The sequence below is a fragment of the Taudactylus pleione genome, unplaced genomic scaffold (assembly GCF_031769625.1).
Source record: "Taudactylus pleione unplaced genomic scaffold, aTauple2 ptg000070l, whole genome shotgun sequence".
NCBI classification, from domain to species: Eukaryota; Metazoa; Chordata; class Amphibia; order Anura; family Myobatrachidae; genus Taudactylus; species Taudactylus pleione.
Window position 1 is genome coordinate 16,679,963 of NW_028284472.1, and position 21,350 is coordinate 16,701,312.

Consider the following 21,350-nt stretch of genomic DNA (forward strand, 5'->3'; position numbering starts at 1 on the left):
ACCATAGAAGAGGTTGAGAAAGCTATAGATCTCATGCCCTTAGATAAAGCCCCTGGTCCTGATGGATATCCCTCTAATTTTTATAAGGTTTACAAGGCGGATTTGGCGCCGGTACTTTTACTAGTGTTTAATGAAGCTACCAAGTCAGGAATATTTCCCAAAGAAATGCTAGAAGCCCAGATTATAGCCATTCATAAACCAGGCAAACCCACCACTGAGGTTCAGAATTATAGGCCCATTGCTCTACTAAATGCTGATATTAAGCTCTTCGCCAAATTAATAGCTTTAAGACTCAACCCACTGCTACCATCTTTAATTAATGCAGACCAGGTGGGTTTTGTTATGGGTCGCCAATCACCTGATAACACCAGACGAGCCTTTAATATTATAGAACATTGTGAGAAGGCTCAAAAACAACTACTACTCTTATCATTAGACGCGGAAAAGGCCTTCGACAGACTACACTGGGGCTACCTCCGGGAGGTTTTTACAAAATTTGGGTTTCAGGGATTAATTGTAGATTCCATTCTGGCATTGTACATGGTCCCCTCAGCTAGGGTATATGTAAACGGTTGCCTTTCCTCTAATTTTAGCATCTCTAATGGCACCCGTCAGGGGTGTCCTCTCTCCCCATTAATTTTCGCGCTAGCAATTGAGCCTCTGGCTGAAAAAATCAGAGGGTCACATGAAATTCAGGGCCCTAAGCTGGGGAATACTAGCCACAAAATTTGTCTATTTGCGGATGATGTTTTGATTAGTCTGTATAATCCCCGAGACTCCCTCCCTGCTCTACACCATCTGCTGGATGCTTATTCAAGGGTCTCATTATATAAGCTTAATTCTAATAAATCCGAAGCCCTCCCAATAAATATCCCCATGGACACATTAGAATTTTTAAAATCATCCTTTAACTATTCATGGGTATCATGTTCCCTGAAATATTTAGGAGTGCGCCTGACTAGAACCAAAGATATAATTGAATGCAATTATGCCCCTCTACTGGCCAATTTTGAAGTGGCCTTGAAAGACTGGATGCTACATGAAGTATCCTGGCTGGGCAGAATAGCTGCCTTTAAAATGGTGCTACTGCCAAAACTGCTGTATCTGTTTCGTACTATTCCCAGAGTTCTTCCTAAACCTATGTGCAATAAATTTAACAAAGCCATAGGCCGATACATCTGGAAAGGGGGTAGGCCGAAAATAGCAAGAGCAACTCTCTCTTTACCTAAACTTGAAGGAGGAGTTGCATTCCCAGTTATAGAGAAATACCAGTATGCTTGTTTGATAAATCAGGCGAGAGATTGGTTTATGGAGGATAACATTAAACCTTGGGTTGCGTGGGAATCGGAGGCCGTTAAACCCCTAGCTCTCCCAGATTTGTTATGGCTTCCGGTCGCCGCAGAGCCCCCAAGTTCCAGGCACTCTGGTTCAGTTGGTGCCACAATACAGGCATGGAATAGATTCGTTATTAAGCGTGAAGATGTTTCCTTACCGACAACTGCTCTCTCATTATCTTGTATAGCTAGACTAATTGGAAACCTACAGGTGGAGTCTTGGAATGCTGCAGGAATTAATTCATTGGGGGATATGATGTCGGGTGGAAAAGTTATCTCCTTTTCTGAGCTTCAGAGTAAGTTCAGTCTCCCGAAACAGGATTTTTTTAAATACTTGCAGATGCGGCATTGGGTTCAGAGCCTACCCTCCCTCAATCTCCAACACAGTTCCTTACCTGGGTATATACTAAAACAATTCCAGAACTCTACTCAAAAAGGTGGCATTACATGGTGGTATCAACAGCTAATAACGGAGAATAGACCAAACAAATTCACATCATTACAAAAATGGGAGAAGGATTGGTCAAGAACATTGGAAAAGGAAGATTGGGAAATGGTTTTTCGAACCTGCTATAAGATTTCCCGTTGTATGAATCACTCAGAAATGTTCTTAAAATTGCTCCATAGATCATATTTCACCCCTGAGAAACAACATAAGATTTGGCCATCCATTTCTAAATTTTGCTGGAGAAAGTGTGGAGAAGTGGGCAGTATCTTCCATGTATTTTGGTCATGCCCTCTACTGAGACCTATTTGGGTCGAAGTGTTCACCTTGATTGGGGACATTGCGGGAGTGGGGATACCACTGGACCCGGTTATTGCTCTGTTTCATTTTTTCCCGGGGAACTTATCAAAGGGAGATAGATATATATTGGGGCACATTCTGATTTCTGCAAAAGCTGCTATTGCTCAATTGTGGAGAACAGACTGTGTGCCCAGCTTAGGTCATATAATAAATAAAGTAAATTGCCATTGTGATTTTGAGACAGCGGACAGTAACTATTCTACTGCGGTCTCTTCGCCCCATATGCTGTGGTTTAAATGGAAAGAATATAGGGATAGTCTGGGAGGAAATCCCTTGAGACCTGGCCCAACTGATATTGGAATACTACATTCTCCTTCTCCTTCCAATAATATTGTCTCTTGAGTTCCAAAAGTGTATTGTTTTGTCGATATAGAACTGGGTTATACAATACCGTTTTGAAAATGTGATATTTGTATGTATTTTCTGAGTGTGTAGTATCAAAATTTAGCTATTTACTCTTTTACTTTTGTCCCCCTCCTTTTATTTTATTGTGTTTTTAAATATTATTTTATTTTATTTTTTGTATATGTTATTGTTGAGATTATTATAATATTTCAATTTATTTACGGTATCTAATAAAAATATAATTGGTAAAAAAAAAAAAAAAAAAGGACTTGCACCAAATATCAGGAAGAGGAAGACTCAGATATAGCTGTTTTTGCATTTGGGAGAACTATTGTAAATATCTGACACTCCTTTGCCACTCTATGTATTCTACAAGTGCTACAGTCGAACCAAGCGCTTAAACCGCCAGGGGCTCTGTGGTGCAATGGATAGCGCATTGGACTTCTAGTTGGTTGTAGTTATTCAAAGGTTGTGGGTTTGAGTCCCACCAGAGTCGTTCTTCAGTTTTAAATGCAAATATGTAAGATTTACATCCATCTTTTCATAACAGTATGATTGGAGATTGAACATCCTTATTCAGGTACTACATAAACAATATAATGATCGGTTATTGACTGGAAAGTCCCTTTCAAAGTTAGATTACAAGTTAAAATGTAATGTCAGATTCCTTTAAACCTGTAATTGTTACTTTGAAAACACTTTTGTCTCTACTCAACTAGCCTTGCTCAGATTGAGTGGTATGTATTCTAAAAGAGCATAAAAAAAGTCTCCCTGCAGTCCTTAATTGTGTACCACAAATTATGTCACTAAATCCGCATACTTAAAATAGGACTTGCACCAAATATCAGCAAGAGGAAGACTCAGATATAGCTGTTTTTGCATTTGAGAGAACTATTGTAAATATCTTACACTTCTTTGCCACTCTATGTATTCTACAAGTGCTACAGACGAACCAAGCGCTTAAACCACTAAGGAATCTGTGGCGCAATTGATAGCGCATTGGACTTCTAGTTGGTTCTAGTTATTCAAAGGTTGTGGGTTCGAGTCCCACCAGAGTCGATCTTTAGTTTTAAATGCAAATAATTTGGATTTACATACAACTTTTCATAACAATATGATTGGAGTTTGGAGATCCTTATACTATATAAAAAATATAATGATCGGTTGTTGACTGGAAAGTCCCTTTCAAAGTTAGATTACAAGTTACAATGTAATTTCAGATTCCTTTAAACCAGTAATTGGTGTTTTGAAAACACTTTTGTCTCTGCTCAACTAGCCTTGCTCAGATTGACGGGTATGTATTCTATAACATCATAAAAAAATGTCTCCCTACAGTCCATAATTGTGTACCACAAATTATGTCACTAAATCTGCATACTTAAAAAAGGACTTGCACCAAATATCAGCAAGAGGAAGACTCAGATATAGCTGTTTTTGCATTTGGGAGAACTATTGTAAATATCTGACACTCCTTTGCCACTCTATGTATTCTACAAGTGCTACAGTCGAACCAAGCGCTTAAACCGCCAGGGGCTCTGTGGTGCAATGGATAGCGCATTGGACTTCTAGTTGGTTGTAGTTATTCAAAGGTTGTGGGTTTGAGTCCCACCAGAGTCGTTCTTCAGTTTTAAATGCAAATATGTAAGATTTACATCCATCTTTTCATAACAGTATGATTGGAGATTGAACATCCTTATTCAGGTACTACATAAACAATATAATGATCGGTTATTGACTGGAAAGTCCCTTTCAAAGTTAGATTACAAGTTAAAATGTAATGTCAGATTCCTTTAAACCTGTAATTGTTAATTTGAAAACACTTTTGTCTCTACTCAACTAGCCTTGCTCAGATTGAGTGGTATGTATTCTAAAAGAGCATAAAAAAATGTCTCCCTGCAGTCCTTAATTGTGTACCACAAATAATGTCACTAAATCCGCATACTTAATATAGGACTTGCACCAAATATCAGCAAGAGGAAGACTCAGATATAGCTGTTTTTGCATTTGAGAGAACTATCGTAAATACCTGACACTCCTTTACATCTCTATGTATTCTACAAGTGCTACAGTCGAACCAAGCGCTTAAACCACCAGGGGCTCTGTGGCGCAAAGGATAGTGCATTGGACTTCTCGTTGGTTGTAGTTATTCAAAGGTTGTGGGTTTGAGTCCCACCAGAGTCATTCTTTAGTTTTAAATGCAAATAATTAGGATTTACATACAACTTTTCATAACAATATGATTGGAGTTTGGAGATCCTTATTCTACAAAAACAATATAATGATCGGTTGTTGACTGGAAAGTCCCTTTCAAAGTAAGATCACAAGTTACAATGTAATTTCAGATTCCTTTAAACCAGTAATTGGTGTTTTGAAAACACTTTTGTCTCTACTCAACTAGCCTTGCTCAGATTGAGGGGTATGTATTCTAAAACATCATAAAAAAATGTCTCCCTACAGTCCTTAATTGTCTACCACGAATTTTGTCACTAAATCCGCTTACTTAAAATAGGACTTGCACCAAATATCAGCAAGAGGAAGACTCAGATATGGCTGTTTTTGCATTTGGGAGAACTATTGTAAATTTCTGACACTCCTTTGCATCTCTATGTATTCTACAAGTGCTACAGTCGAACCTTGCGCTTAAACCACCAGGGGCTCTGCAAAAACAATGAAATTTCAGATTCCTTTAAACCAGTAATTGGTGTTTTGAAAACACTTTTCTCTCTACTCAACTAGCCTTGCTCAGAATGAGTGGTATGTATTCTAAAACATCATAAAAAATGTCTCCCTACAGTCCTTAATTTGTACCACAAATTATGTCACTAAATCCGCATACTTAAAATAGGACAAGCACCAAATATCAGCAAGAGGAAGTCTCAGATATAGCTGTTTTTGCATTTGGGAGAACTATTGTAAATATCTGACACTCCTTTGCCACTCTATGTATTCTACAAGTGCTACAGTCGAACCAAGCGCTTAAACCGCCAGGGGCTCTGTGGCGCAATGGATAGCGCATTGGACTTCTAGTTGGTTGTAGTTATTCAAAGGTTGTGGGTTCGAGTCCCACCAGATTCATTCTTTAGTTTTAAATGCAAATATGTAGGATTTACATACAACTTTTCATAACATTATGATTGGAGTTTGGAGATCCTTATACTACATAAACAATATAATGATCGGTTATTGACTGGAAAGTCCCTTTCAAAGTTAGATTACAAGTTACAATGTCATTTCAGATTCCTTTAAACCAGTAATTGTTGTTTTGAAAACACTTTTGTCTCTGCTCAACTAGCCTTGCTCAGATTGACGGGTATGTATTCTATAACATCATAAAAAAATGTCTCCCTACAGACCATAATTGTGTACCACAAATTATATCACTAAATCCGCATACTTAAAATAGGACTTGCACCAAATATCAGCAAGAGGAAGACTCAGATATAGCTGTTTTTGCATTTGGGAGAACTATTGTAAATATCTGACACTCCTTTGCCACTCTATGTATTCTACAAGTAATACATTTGAACCAAGCGCGCAAACCGCCTGGGGCTCTGTGGCGCAATCGATAGCGCATTGGACTTCTAGTTGGTTGTAGTTATTCAAAGGTTGTGGTTTCGAGTCTCACATGAGTCGTTCTATAGTTTTAAATGCAATAATGTAAGATTTGCAATCAACTTTTCATAACAATATAATTGGAGATTGGACATCCTTATACTACATAAACAATATAATGATCGGTTGTTGACTGGAAAGTCCCTTTCAAAGTAAGATCACAAGATGCAATGTAATTTCAGATTCATTTGCCACTCTATGTATTCTACAAGTGCTACAGTCGAACCAAGCGCTTAAACCGCCAGGGGATCTGTGGCGCAAAGGATTGTGCTTTTGACTTCTAGTTGGTTGTAGTTATTCAAAGGTTGTGGGTTTGAGTCCCACCAGAGTCGTGTTTTAGTTTTAAATGCAAATAACTAGGATTTACATACAACTTTTCATAACAATATGATTGGAGATTGGAGATCTTTATACTACATAAATAATATAATGATCGGTTGCTGACTGGAAAGTCCCTTTCAATGTAAGATCACAAGTTACAATGTAATTTCAGATACCTTTAAACCAGTAATTGGTGTTTTGAAAACACTTTTGTCTCTACTCAACTAGCCTTGCTCAGATTGAGGGGAATGTATTCTAAAACATCATAAAAAAATGTCTCCCTACAGTCCTTAATTGTGTACCACAAATTATGTCACTAAATCCGCATACTTAAAATAGGACTTGCACCAAATATCAGCAAGAGGAAGACTCAGATATAGCTTTTTTGCATTTGGGAGAACTATTGTAAATTTCTGACACTCCTTTGCCACTCTATGTATTCTACAAGTGCTACAGTCGAACCAAGCGCTTAAGCTGCCAGGGGCTCTGTGACGCAATGGATAGTGCATTGGACTTCTAGTTGGTGGTAGTTATTCAAAGGTTGTGGGGTCGAGTCCCACCAGTGTCGTTCTTTAGTTTTAAATGCAAATAATTAGGATTTACATACAACTTTTCATAACAATATGATAGGAGTTTGGAGATCCTTATACTACATAAACAATATAATGATCGGTTGTTGACTGGAAAGTCCCTTTCAAAGTAAGATCACAAGTTACAATGTAATTTCAGATTCCTTTAAACCAGTAATTGGTCTTTGAAAACACTTTTGTCTCTACTCAACTTGTCTTGCTCAGATTGAGGGGTATGTATTCTAAAACATCACAAAAAAATGTCTCCCTACAGTCCTTAATTGTGTACCACAAATTATGTCTCTAAATCCGCATACTTAAAATAGGACTTGCACCAAATATCAGCAAGAGGAAGACTCAGATATAGCTGTTTTTGCATTTGGGAGAACTATTGTAAATATCTGACACTCCTTTGCCACTCTATGTATTCTACAAGTGCTATAGTCGAACCAAGCGCGAAAACCACCAGGGGCTCTGCAAAAACAATGTAATTTCAGATTCCTTTAAACCAGTAATTGGTGTTTTGAAAACACTTTTCTCTCTACTCAACTAGCCTTGCTCAGATTGAGTGGTATGTATTCTAAAAGAGCATAAAAAAATGTCTCCCTGCAGTCCTTAATTGTGTACCACAAATTATGTCACTAAATCCACATACTTAAAATAGGACGTGCATCAAATATCAGCAAGAGGAAGACTCAGATATAGCTGTTTTTGCATTTGAGAGAACTATTGTAACTATCTTACACTCCTTTGCCACTCTATGTATTCTACAAGTGCTACAGTCGAACCAAGCACTTAAACCACTAGGGGATCTGTGGCGCAATGGATAGCCCATTGGACTTCTAGTTGGTTGTAGTTATTCAAAGGTTGTGGGTTCGAGTCCCACCAGAGTCGTTCTTTAGTTTTAAATGCAAATAATTAGGATTTACATACAACTTTTCATAACAATATGATTGGAGTTTGGAGATCCTTATACTATATAAACAATATAATGATCGGTTGTTGACTGGAAAGTCCCTTTCAAAGTTAGATTACAAGTTACAATGTAATTTCAGATTCCTTTAAACCAGTAATTGGTGTTTTGAAAACACTTTTGTCTCTGCTCAACTAGCCTTGCTCAGATTGACGGGTATGTATTCTATAACATCATAAAAAAATGTCTCCCTACAGTCCATAATTGTGTACCACAAATTATGTCACTAAATCTGCATACTTAAAAAAGAACTTGCATGGGGGGCGTGGCCTGACTGCAGACGCGAGTGGACACAATCCCAGTGGGCTCCTGCTGAATCCCCTACAAAAGGGGTTAATGAGACCCTCTCCCGGACCCCAAAGGTCTGAAGCGCTTTGCGGGGCCTCTCGGGAGTCTGCTGGGACACCTGCGGCTGTGTCAGAAGTCCGGGGAAAGTGTCAGCCGACCACCGGCGCATAGCGACGCACTGAGGCCTGTCAGACCTGTGAAGCCGGGGACTGGATTTGGAGTGGGACCCGCCGGAGCGCCCCGCGGTAACGCGCAACTTGGTCCTTAAGGTAGCCTCTTTCTCCTGCCCCGCATTATCCGGAGATCTCTTTGAGGGACTGCTGGTGCTCACCTTACCCTCTAGAAGGAGGATTAACAGGCCCCAGGAGTCGGCTGTATTTGTAGCTGGGCGTCCTGCACTCAGCCTGCATCTGTCAACTGCGCTGTCCTGCTGGTGTGAGTAGGTGGCTTAGGCTGCCTGATATAAACTGGCTTGAGATTGCTCCCCTCCTGCCTTTCCCCCAGTCCTGACATCCAAGAGTCAGGGGCAGATTTTCCCCAGCACAGCCAGGCCTGAAATGAGATCTCTATAAAGGTCCGGTGGCCATTTTGGAAAGTATTCAGGCTGACTCTTCTGCTTAAGCACAGCCAATTTTATTTTATTTGAGCAAATCTATCAGTAATTACTCTGCAAGTATATTCTGAACTCAGTGAGATGTAGTCGCTACTTCACTTTAACACATGTTCAATACCGCCTATAGTAAGACCTGAGATCAGTTCAGCATATTGAAGTCATTACATGTTGGTGTGTCTGTGCTAATTCATATTTCTATTCTGCAACAATCTTAATTTCATACATGGCGCCTAAGAAGCCGAGAGTCGAGAAACCTGTCTCTCAAATTTCTTTCTTCAAAGCCTCATCTCAATCTCCTAAATCAAAGGCTGTTGAGGAGTCTGCAGCACGAAAGGGGTCCGCTATATCTCAACCTGCACAAAGCAAAGGGGCGACACCTCCGGGCCCCTCTCAGGATACTTCAGAGGATGGAGAAGTTCTTACAGTGGGTACAATGAAAAAACTCCTCTCACAATTTAAAAATGAAGTTGCAGCTGAATTTCGGGCTACTCTTCAGTCTTGTCAACACTCCATAGATGATCTTGGAGGTCGTACGGATGATTTGGAGATGAAAATGGGTGAAGTGGTGGGGTCACATAACGATCTCATCACAATGCATGAAGCAATGCAGAATGAAATAGCATCACTCAAAGATAAAGTGTGTGACTTGGAGGACCGTTCACGCCGAAATAATCTAAAGCTACGAGGCGTTCCTGAGAATATATCCAATAGCAGCCTCCACGATTACACAATGTCTCTGTTTCAAAAGCTTCTTCCTTCTGCGAAATCTACTGATCTTTTGATCGACCGTATTCATAGGCTCCCCAAAGCCAAAAGGGCACCAGAGAACGCATCAAGAGATGTCCTCATGTGTATGCACTTCTTCCATATTAAAGAGGCTCTGTTGAAAGCTGCTCGTCCATCGGAGGAAACGGCCGCTGTTATGGGCCAGTTGCAATTATATGGAGATCTATCGCAGGCTACTCTACTAAAGAGACGTTCTCTTCAACCTATCACTTCTGCCCTTCGAAAAGCTGATATTCTTTACAGATGGGGCTTTCTTACTAAACTCCTCATCTCACGCAATGGCTCCTTGACCACCATTTCCTCTATTGAAGAGGGTGAGAAATTTCTTTCAGAGATGAAGGTAGAAGTATCCTCTTCTAGATGCTCTCCTCTTCGCCATATTCAGAAGGACTGGTCGACTGCTGAATCGTAATGATTTCGAATAACTTTGTTTTTTGTTTTTTCCCCATGCCTATATGGTAGAGTTGATTAGTCTCAAGAACCGTAAGACTGTAATATTGAGTTAGATTCTTTGTTATTATGTTGGTCATAGTGTCTAAATGGGTTCCTCTGTAGGCTGGGGAGAAATTCAAGTTATCTTATCTCAGGTCTAGAAGTTCCGCTGATCTAGGTTATAGTTATGACCTTGTATTCCTAATGTTGTTTAAGGTGGTGTATGACATGTGTTTAATTTCCCATGTACCCCAATCGTGTTGCCATGGTTAGGCAACCGTCTCTGACCTCAAGTGAGGGCATTTCAGTTAGTTTATCTTTTTGTTGTTATTTAATTTTTATCATTGTGTTTTTATTTTTCTGTTTTTTATTTATTCATTTATTTTTTCTTCCCCCTTTTGTTTTTTTATTATTTGATTGTAGTAGGCCAAGATGTACTGATTCAAATTGTCGCTATACACAGCTCAGGGGTTACAAATTCCCACTGGTTTTCAACTATCTCATAATACTTTATTATGGTTAATCTGATATCAATTAATGCCAAAGGGCTTAATTCACCGCATAAGAGAAGGCTCACTTTAAATCATTTCCATAAATTAAAGGCTCAAATTGTAGCAGTTCAGGAGACACATTTCTGCGTCTCCTCTCCACCAGCGTTTAATAATGATAGATTTCCCCTTTGCTATATGGCTAGCGGTCCATCTAAGAAAGCTGGAGTAGCAATCCTTATCTCAAAACATTGTTCATTTGTACTGAACAAACAATATTCTGACCCGGGAGGGAGATATTTAGTGCTGGTGGGTCAATTAGAGGGTAAGGAGGTTACCATAGCGTCCCTATATGCCCCCAATACACGTCAATTGAATTTTTGTAGGAAATTTTGTGCTTTTCTCCAGAAATACAGTAAAGGTGCCATTATTATTATGGGAGACTTTAACCTTGTGCCCGACCCCTTGTTAGATAGGTCCAGTAAAAGTTTGCCCAGGAATCGGCAGTCTACCGAGTGTTCTAGAGGATTCCGACAGCTCCTTGCAGAATATGAGCTATATGACATTTGGAGAATTAAACATCCAGCAGATAGAGATTTCTCATTTTTCTCACATGTTCATGGCTCGTACTCAAGAATAGACTTAGTACTAGCTGATAAATTTACGCTATCTTCTATTAAAAAAATAGATATTATGCCTATGGCATGGTCTGATCATTCCCCTATTTTCTTTTCATGGGACATTGCACATAGACAACATATCCCTGGCCCGTGGAGATTAGGTAAACATATGTTTGCTCAGCCAGAGGCTCAACAACATATTCAGAAGTCCTTATCGGAATACTTAATCAATAACAAACCAGATGAGACCTCTGTCTTTAATTTTTGGTGCACCTTGAAGGCTGTTGTTCGGGGCTCTGCAATACAAATTGCCGCCAAGTTTAAACGAGAATATAGATTAAAATGGGCAAACTTAGAAGAGGTTGTTAACTCACTAGAAACAGCTCATAAAGCGGACCCAGCAAATAAAACCATATATAAAGAGTTAGCTGGGGCACGCAAGCAACTTAATGTCTTTTTACTACAGGAGGTGCATAGGAACCTTGCCCGTTTGAATCAGAAGTTCTATGTATTTGGAAACCGTGCATCGAGATTACTTGCCCGTAAGTTAAGAGGAAAGCGGGCTAGAGAAAAGATATATTCGATTAATAAATCGAAAGGGGGTAGGGTGATCGATCCGTTTAAAATAGCAAACTCCTTTGCTGAGTATTATGCTAAATTATATAATCTACGGGAGGATCCTTTAACTCCTCAACCAAGCTTAGAGGGAATTAAAGAGTTCCTCAGGGATGTAGATCTCCCTGTCCTAGACTCGGCCACATGTGAAACTCTTAATGCTCCGTGGACCATAGAAGAGGTTGAGAAAGCTATAGATCTCATGCCCTTAGATAAAGCCCCTGGTCCTGATGGATATCCCTCTAATTTTTATAAGGTTTACAAGGCGGATTTGGCGCCGGTACTTTTACTAGTGTTTAATGAAGCTACCAAGTCAGGAATATTTCCCAAAGAAATGCTAGAAGCCCAGATTATAGCCATTCATAAACCAGGCAAACCCACCACTGAGGTTCAGAATTATAGGCCCATTGCTCTACTAAATGCTGATATTAAGCTCTTCGCCAAATTAATAGCTTTAAGACTCAACCCACTGCTACCATCTTTAATTAATGCAGACCAGGTGGGTTTTGTTATGGGTCGCCAATCACCTGATAACACCAGACGAGCCTTTAATATTATAGAACATTGTGAGAAGGCTCAAAAACAACTACTACTCTTATCATTAGACGCGGAAAAGGCCTTCGACAGACTACACTGGGGCTACCTCCGGGAGGTTTTTACGAAATTTGGGTTTCAGGGATTAATTGTAGATTCCATTCTGGCATTGTACACGGTCCCCTCAGCTAGGGTATATGTAAACGGTTGCCTTTCCTCTAATTTTAGCATCTCTAATGGCACCCGTCAGGGGTGTCCTCTCTCCCCATTAATTTTCGCGCTAGCAATTGAGCCTCTGGCTGAAAAAATCAGAGGGTCACATGAAATTCAGGGCCCTAAGCTGGGGAATACTAGCCACAAAATTTGTCTATTTGCGGATGATGTTTTGATTAGTCTGTATAATCCCCGAGACTCCCTCCCTGCTCTACACCATCTGCTGGATGCTTATTCAAGGGTCTCATTATATAAGCTTAATTCTAATAAATCCGAAGCCCTCCCAATAAATATCCCCACGGACACATTAGAATTTTTAAAATCATCCTTTAACTATTCATGGGTATCATGTTCCCTGAAATATTTAGGAGTGCGCCTGACTAGAACCAAAGATATAATTGAATGCAATTATGCCCCTCTACTGGCCAATTTTGAAGTGGCCTTGAAAGACTGGATGCTACATGAAGTATCCTGGCTGGGCAGAATAGCTGCCTTTAAAATGGTGCTACTGCCAAAACTGCTGTATCTGTTTCGTACTATTCCCAGAGTTCTTCCTAAACCTATGTGCAATAAATTTAACAAAGCCATAGGCCGATACATCTGGAAAGGGGGTAGGCCGAAAATAGCAAGAGCAACTCTCTCTTTACCTAAACTTGAAGGAGGAGTTGCATTCCCAGATATAGAGAAATACCAGTATGCTTGTTTGATAAATCAGGCGAGAGATTGGTTTATGGAGGATAACATTAAACCTTGGGTTGCGTGGGAATCGGAGGCCGTTAAACCCCTAGCTCTCCCAGATTTGTTATGGCTTCCGGTCGCCGCAGAGCCCCCAAGTTCCAGGCACTCTGGTTCAGTTGGTGCCACAATACAGGCATGGAATAGATTCGTTATTAAGCGTGAAGATGTTTCCTTACCGACAACTGCTCTCTCATTATCTTGTATAGCTAGACTAATTGGAAACCTACAGGTGGAGTCTTGGAATGCTGCAGGAATTAATTCATTGGGGGATATGATGTCGGGTGGAAAAGTTATCTCCTTTTCTGAGCTTCAGAGTAAGTTCAGTCTCCCGAAACAGGATTTTTTTAAATACTTGCAGATGCGGCATTGGGTTCAGAGCCTACCCTCCCTCAATCTCCAACACAGTTCCTTACCTGGGTATATACTAAAACAATTCCAGTCCTCTACTCAAAAAGGTGGCATTACATGGTGGTATCAACAGCTAATAACGGAGAATAGACCAAACAAATTCACATCATTACAAAAATGGGAGAAGGATTGGTCAAGAACATTGGAAAAGGAAGATTGGGAAATGGTTTTTCGAACCTGCTATAAGATGTCCCGTTGTATGAATCACTCAGAAATGTTCTTAAAATTGCTCCATAGATCATATTTCACCCCTGAGAAACAACATAAGATTTGGCCATCCATTTCTAAATTTTGCTGGAGAAAGTGTGGAGAAGTGGGCAGTATCTTCCATGTATTTTGGTCATGCCCTCTACTGAGACCTATTTGGGTCGAAGTGTTCACCTTGATTGGGGACATTGCGGGAGTGGGGATACCACTGGACCCGGTTATTGCTCTGTTTCATTTTTTCCCGGGGAACTTATCAAAGGGAGATAGATATATATTGGGGCACATTCTGATTTCTGCAAAAGCTGCTATTGCTCAATTGTGGAGAACAGACTGTGTGCCCAGCTTAGGTCATATAATAAATAAAGTAAATTGCCATTGTGATTTTGAGACAGCGGACAGTAACTATTCTACTGCGGTCTCTTCGCCCCATATGCTGTGGTTTAAATGGAAAGAATATAGGGATAGTCTGGGAGGAAATCCCTTGAGACCTGGCCCAACTGATATTGGAATACTACATTCTCCTTCTCCTTCCAATAATATTGTCTCTTGAGTTCCAAAAGTGTATTGTTTTGTCGATATAGAACTGGGTTATACAATACCGTTTTGAAAATGTGATATTTGTATGTATTTTCTGAGTGTGTAGTATCAAAAATTTAGCTATTTACTCTTTTACTTTTGTCCCCCTCCTTTTATTTTATTGTGTTTTTAAATATTATTTTATTTTATTTTTTGTATATGTTATTGTTGAGATTATTATAATATTTCAATTTATTTACGGTATCTAATAAAAATATAATTGGTAAAAAAAAAAAAAAAAAAGGACTTGCACCAAATATCAGGAAGAGGAAGACTCAGATATAGCTGTTTTTGCATTTGGGAGAACTATTGTAAATATCTGACACTCCTTTGCCACTCTATGTATTCTACAAGTGCTACAGTCGAACCAAGCGCTTAAACCGCCAGGGGCTCTGTGGTGCAATGGATAGCGCATTGGACTTCTAGTTGGTTGTAGTTATTCAAAGGTTGTGGGTTTGAGTCCCACCAGAGTCGTTCTTCAGTTTTAAATGCAAATATGTAAGATTTACATCCATCTTTTCATAACAGTATGATTGGAGATTGAACATCCTTATTCAGGTACTACATAAACAATATAATGATCGGTTATTGACTGGAAAGTCCCTTTCAAAGTTAGATTACAAGTTAAAATGTAATGTCAGATTCCTTTAAACCTGTAATTGTTACTTTGAAAACACTTTTGTCTCTACTCAACTAGCCTTGCTCAGATTGAGTGGTATGTATTCTAAAAGAGCATAAAAAAAGTCTCCCTGCAGTCCTTAATTGTGTACCATAAATTATGTCACTTAATCCGCATACTTAAAATAGGACTTGCACCAAATATCAGCAAGAGGAAGACTCAGATATAGCTGTTTTTGCATTTGAGAGAACTATTGTAAATATCTTACACTTCTTTGCCACTCTATGTATTCTACAAGTGCTACAGACGAACCAAGCGCTTAAACCACTAGGGGATCTGTGGCGCAATGGATAGCGCATTGGACTTCTAGTTGGTTGTAGTTATTCAAAGGTTGTGGGTTCGAGTCCCACCAGAGTCGTTCTTTAGTTTTAAATGCAAATAATTCGGATTTACATACAACTTTTCATAACAATATGATTGGAGTTTGGAGATCCTTATACTATATAAACAATATAATGATCGGTTGTTGACTGGAAAGTCCCTTTCAAAGTTAGATTACAAGTTACAATGTAATTTCAGATTCCTTTAAACCAGTAATTGGTGTTTTGAAAACACTTTTGTCTCTGCTCAACTAGCCTTGCTCAGATTGACGGGTATGTATTCTATAACATCATAAAAAAATGTCTCCCTACAGTCCATAATTGTGTACCACAAATTATGTCACTAAATCTGCATACTTAAAAAAGGACTTGCATGGGGGGCGTGGCCTGACTGCAGACGCGAGTGGACACAATCCCAGTGGGCTCCTGCTGAATCCCCTACAAAAGGGGTTAATGAGACCCTCTCCCGGACCCCAAAGGTCTGAAGCGCTTTGCGGGGCCTCTCGGGAGTCTGCTGGGACACCTGCGGCTGTGTCAGAAGTCCGGGGAAAGTGTCAGCCGACCACCGGCGCATAGCGACGCACTGAGGCCTGTCAGACCTGTGAAGCCGGGGACTGGATTTGGAGTGGGACCCGCCGGAGCGCCCCGCGGTAACGCGCAACTTGGTCCTTAAGGTAGCCTCTTTCTCCTGCCCCGCATTATCCGGAGATCTCTTTGAGGGACTGCTGGTGCTCACCTTACCCTCTAGAAGGAGGATTAACAGGCCCCAGGAGTCGGCTGTATTTGTAGCTGGGCGTCCTGCACTCAGCCTGCATCTGTCAACTGCGCTGTCCTGCTGGTGTGAGTAGGTGGCTTAGGCTGCCTGATATAAACTGGCTTGAGATTGCTCCCCTCCTGCCTTTCCCCCAGTCCTGACATCCAAGAGTCAGGGGCAGATTTTCCCCAGCACAGCCAGGCCTGAAATGAGATCTCTATAAAGGTCCGGTGGCCATTTTGGAAAGTATTCAGGCTGACTCTTCTGCTTAAGCACAGCCAATTTTATTTTATTTGAGCAAATCTATCAGTAATTACTCTGCAAGTATATTCTGAACTCAGTGAGATGTAGTCGCTACTTCACTTTAACACATGTTCAATACCGCCTATAGTAAGACCTGAGATCAGTTCAGCATATTGAAGTCATTACATGTTGGTGTGTCTGTGCTAATTCATATTTCTATTCTGCAACAATCTTAATTTCATACATGGCGCCTAAGAAGCCGAGAGTCGAGAAACCTGTCTCTCAAATTTCTTTCTTCAAAGCCTCATCTCAATCTCCTAAATCAAAGGCTGTTGAGGAGTCTGCAGCACGAAAGGGGTCCGCTATATCTCAACCTGCACAAAGCAAAGGGGCGACACCTCCGGGCCCCTCTCAGGATACTTCAGAGGATGGAGAAGTTCTTACAGTGGGTACAATGAAAAAACTCCTCTCACAATTTAAAAATGAAGTTGCAGCTGAATTTCGGGCTACTCTTCAGTCTTGTCAACACTCCATAGATGATCTTGGAGGTCGTACGGATGATTTGGAGACGAAAATGGGTGAAGTGGTGGGGTCACATAACGATCTCATCACAATGCATGAAGCAATGCAGAATGAAATAGCATCACTCAAAGATAAAGTGTGTGACTTGGAGGACCGTTCACGCCGAAATAATCTAAAGCTACGAGGCGTTCCTGAGAATATATCCAATAGCAGCCTCCACGATTACACAATGTCTCTGTTTCAAAAGCTTCTTCCTTCTGCGAAATCTACTGATCTTTTGATCGACCGTATTCATAGGCTCCCCAAAGCCAAAAGGGCACCAGAGAACGCATCAAGAGATGTCCTCATGTGTATGCACTTCTTCCATATTAAAGAGGCTCTGTTGAAAGCTGCTCGTCCATCGGAGGAAACGGCCGCTGTTATGGGCCAGTTGCAATTATATGGAGATCTATCGCAGGCTACTCTACTAAAGAGACGTTCTCTTCAACCTATCACTTCTGCCCTTCGAAAAGCTGATATTCTTTACAGATGGGGCTTTCTTACTAAACTCCTCATCTCACGCAATGGCTCCTTGACCACCATTTCCTCTATTGAAGAGGGTGAGAAATTTCTTTCAGAGATGAAGGTAGAAGTATCCTCTTCTAGATGCTCTCCTCTTCGCCATATTCAGAAGGACTGGTCGACTGCTGAATCGTAATGATTTCGAATAACTTTGTTTTTTGTTTTTTCCCCATGCCTATATGGTAGAGTTGATTAGTCTCAAGAACCGTAAGACTGTAATATTGAGTTAGATTCTTTGTTATTATGTTGGTCATAGTGTCTAAATGGGTTCCTCTGTAGGCTGGGGAGAAATTCAAGTTATCTTATCTCAGGTCTAGAAGTTCCGCTGATCTAGGTTATAGTTATGACCTTGTATTCCTAATGTTGTTTAAGGTGGTGTATGACATGTGTTTAATTTCCCATGTACCCCAATCGTGTTGCCATGGTTAGGCAACCGTCTCTGACCTCAAGTGAGGGCATTTCAGTTAGTTTATCTTTTTGTTGTTATTTAATTTTTATCATTGTGTTTTTATTTTTCTGTTTTTTATTTATTCATTTATTTTTTCTTCCCCCTTTTGTTTTTTTATTATTTGATTGTAGTAGGCCAAGATGTACTGATTCAAATTGTCGCTATACACAGCTCAGGGGTTACAAATTCCCACTGGTTTTCAACTATCTCATAATACTTTATTATGGTTAATCTGATATCAATTAATGCCAAAGGGCTTAATTCACCGCATAAGAGAAGGCTCACTTTAAATCATTTCCATAAATTAAAGGCTCAAATTGTAGCAGTTCAGGAGACACATTTCTGCGTCTCCTCTCCACCAGCGTTTAATAATGATAGATTTCCCCTTTGCTATATGGCTAGCGGTCCATCTAAGAAAGCTGGAGTAGCAATCCTTATCTCAAAACATTGTTCATTTGTACTGAACAAACAATATTCTGACCCGGGAGGGAGATATTTAGTGCTGGTGGGTCAATTAGAGGGTAAGGAGGTTACCATAGCGTCCCTATATGCCCCCAATACACGTCAATTGAATTTTTGTAGGAAATTTTGTGCTTTTCTCCAGAAATACAGTAAAGGTGCCATTATTATTATGGGAGACTTTAACCTTGTGCCCGACCCCTTGTTAGATAGGTCCAGTAAAAGTTTGCCCAGGAATCGGCAGTCTACCGAGTGTTCTAGAGGATTCCGACAGCTCCTTGCAGAATATGAGCTATATGACATTTGGAGAATTAAACATCCAGCAGATAGAGATTTCTCATTTTTCTCACATGTTCATGGCTCGTACTCAAGAATAGACTTAGTACTAGCTGATAAATTTACGCTATCTTCTATTAAAAAAATAGATATTATGCCTATGGCATGGTCTGATCATTCCCCTATTTTCTTTTCATGGGACATTGCACATAGACAACATATCCCTGGCCCGTGGAGATTAGGTAAACATATGTTTGCTCAGCCAGAGGCTCAACAACATATTCAGAAGTCCTTATCGGAATACTTAATCAATAACAAACCAGATGAGACCTCTGTCTTTAATTTTTGGTGCACCTTGAAGGCTGTTGTTCGGGGCTCTGCAATACAAATTGCCGCCAAGTTTAAACGAGAATATAGATTAAAATGGGCAAACTTAGAAGAGGTTGTTAACTCACTAGAAACAGCTCATAAAGCGGACCCAGCAAATAAAACCATATATAAAGAGTTAGCTGGGGCACGCAAGCAACTTAATGTCTTTTTACTACAGGAGGTGCATAGGAACCTTGCCCGTTTGAATCAGAAGTTCTATGTATTTGGAAACCGTGCATCGAGATTACTTGCCCGTAAGTTAAGAGGAAAGCGGGCTAGAGAAAAGATATATTCGATTAATAAATCGAAAGGGGGTAGGGTGATCGATCCGTTTAAAATAGCAAACTCCTTTGCTGAGTATTATGCTAAATTATATAATCTACGGGAGGATCCTTTAACTCCTCAACCAAGCTTAGAGGGAATTAAAGAGTTCCTCAGGGATGTAGATCTCCCTGTCCTAGACTCGGCCACATGTGAAACTCTTAATGCTCCGTGGACCATAGAAGAGGTTGAGAAAGCTATAGATCTCATGCCCTTAGATAAAGCCCCTGGTCCTGATGGATATCCCTCTAATTTTTATAAGGTTTACAAGGCGGATTTGGCGCCGGTACTTTTACTAGTGTTTAATGAAGCTACCAAGTCAGGAATATTTCCCAAAGAAATGCTAGAAGCCCAGATTATAGCCATTCATAAACCAGGCAAACCCACCACTGAGGTTCAGAATTATAGGCCCATTGCTCTACTAAATGCTGATATTAAGCTCTTCGCCAAATTAATAGCTTTAAGACTCAACCCACTGCTACCATCTTTAATTAATGCAGACCAGGTGGGTTTTGTTATGGGTCGCCAATCACCTGATAACACCAGACGAGCCTTTAATATTATAGAACATTGTGAGAAGGCTCAAAAACAACTACTACTCTTATCATTAGACGCGGAAAAGGCCTTCGACAGACTACACTGGGGCTACCTCCGGGAGGTTTTTACGAAATTTGGGTTTCAGGGATTAATTGTAGATTCCATTCTGGCATTGTACACGGTCCCCTCAGCTAGGGTATATGTAAACGGTTGCCTTTCCTCTAATTTTAGCATCTCTAATGGCACCCGTCAGGGGTGTCCTCTCTCCCCATTAATTTTCGCGCTAGCAATTGAGCCTCTGGCTGAAAAAATCAGAGGGTCACATGAAATTCAGGGCCCTAAGCTGGGGAATACTAGCCACAAAATTTGTCTATTTGCGGATGATGTTTTGATTAGTCTGTATAATCCCCGAGACTCCCTCCCTGCTCTACACCATCTGCTGGATGCTTATTCAAGGGTCTCATTATATAAGCTTAATTCTAATAAATCCGAAGCCCTCCCAATAAATATCCCCACGGACACATTAGAATTTTTAAAATCATCCTTTAACTATTCATGGGTATCATGTTCCCTGAAATATTTAGGAGTGCGCCTGACTAGAACCAAAGATATAATTGAATGCAATTATGCCCCTCTACTGGCCAATTTTGAAGTGGCCTTGAAAGACTGGATGCTACATGAAGTATCCTGGCTGGGCAGAATAGCTGCCTTTAAAATGGTGCTACTGCCAAAACTGCTGTATCTGTTTCGTACTATTCCCAGAGTTCTTCCTAAACCTATGTGCAATAAATTTAACAAAGCCATAGGCCGATACATCTGGAAAGGGGGTAGGCCGAAAATAGCAAGAGCAACTCTCTCTTTACCTAAACTTGAAGGAGGAGTTGCATTCCCAGATATAGAGAAATACCAGTATGCTTGTTTGATAAATCAGGCGAGAGATTGGTTTATGGAGGATAACATTAAACCTTGGGTTGCGTGGGAATCGGAGGCCGTTAAACCCCTAGCTCTCCCAGATTTGTTATGGCTTCCGGTCGCCGCAGAGCCCCCAAGTTCCAGGCACTCTGGTTCAGTTGGTGCCACAATACAGGCATGGAATAGATTCGTTATTAAGCGTGAAGATGTTTCCTTACCGACAACTGCTCTCTCATTATCTTGTATAGCTAGACTAATTGGAAACCTACAGGTGGAGTCTTGGAATGCTGCAGGAATTAATTCATTGGGGGATATGATGTCGGGTGGAAAAGTTATCTCCTTTTCTGAGCTTCAGAGTAAGTTCAGTCTCCCGAAACAGGATTTTTTTAAATACTTGCAGATGCGGCATTGGGTTCAGAGCCTACCCTCCCTCAATCTCCAACACAGTTCCTTACCTGGGTATATACTAAAA

The 21,350-nt window shown here is 40.4% G+C and overlaps 6 non-coding genes across 6 annotated transcripts; all 6 read left to right on the top strand.

Annotated features, from left to right (window-relative positions):
• Positions 1 to 2,894: 2,894 nt before the first annotated feature.
• Positions 2,895 to 2,980, top strand: TRNAR-UCU (transfer RNA arginine (anticodon UCU)). Its single transcript is given in 2 exon segments — positions 2,895 to 2,931; positions 2,945 to 2,980. It is a non-coding gene; the product is annotated as a tRNA-Arg (tRNA).
• A 477-nt stretch (positions 2,981 to 3,457) lies between these two features.
• Positions 3,458 to 3,543, top strand: TRNAR-UCU (transfer RNA arginine (anticodon UCU)). Its single transcript is given in 2 exon segments — positions 3,458 to 3,494; positions 3,508 to 3,543. It is a non-coding gene; the product is annotated as a tRNA-Arg (tRNA).
• A 472-nt stretch (positions 3,544 to 4,015) lies between these two features.
• TRNAR-UCU (transfer RNA arginine (anticodon UCU)) lies at positions 4,016 to 4,101 on the top strand. Its single transcript is given in 2 exon segments — positions 4,016 to 4,052; positions 4,066 to 4,101. It is a non-coding gene; the product is annotated as a tRNA-Arg (tRNA).
• A 1,372-nt stretch (positions 4,102 to 5,473) lies between these two features.
• Positions 5,474 to 5,559, top strand: TRNAR-UCU (transfer RNA arginine (anticodon UCU)). The gene is given in 2 exon segments: positions 5,474 to 5,510; positions 5,524 to 5,559. It is a non-coding gene; the product is annotated as a tRNA-Arg (tRNA).
• A 9,306-nt stretch (positions 5,560 to 14,865) lies between these two features.
• On the top strand, positions 14,866 to 14,951 carry TRNAR-UCU (transfer RNA arginine (anticodon UCU)). Its single transcript is given in 2 exon segments — positions 14,866 to 14,902; positions 14,916 to 14,951. It is a non-coding gene; the product is annotated as a tRNA-Arg (tRNA).
• Positions 14,952 to 15,428: 477 nt separating this feature from the next.
• Positions 15,429 to 15,514, top strand: TRNAR-UCU (transfer RNA arginine (anticodon UCU)). Its single transcript is given in 2 exon segments — positions 15,429 to 15,465; positions 15,479 to 15,514. It is a non-coding gene; the product is annotated as a tRNA-Arg (tRNA).
• The last annotated feature ends 5,836 nt before the right edge of the window (positions 15,515 to 21,350 follow it).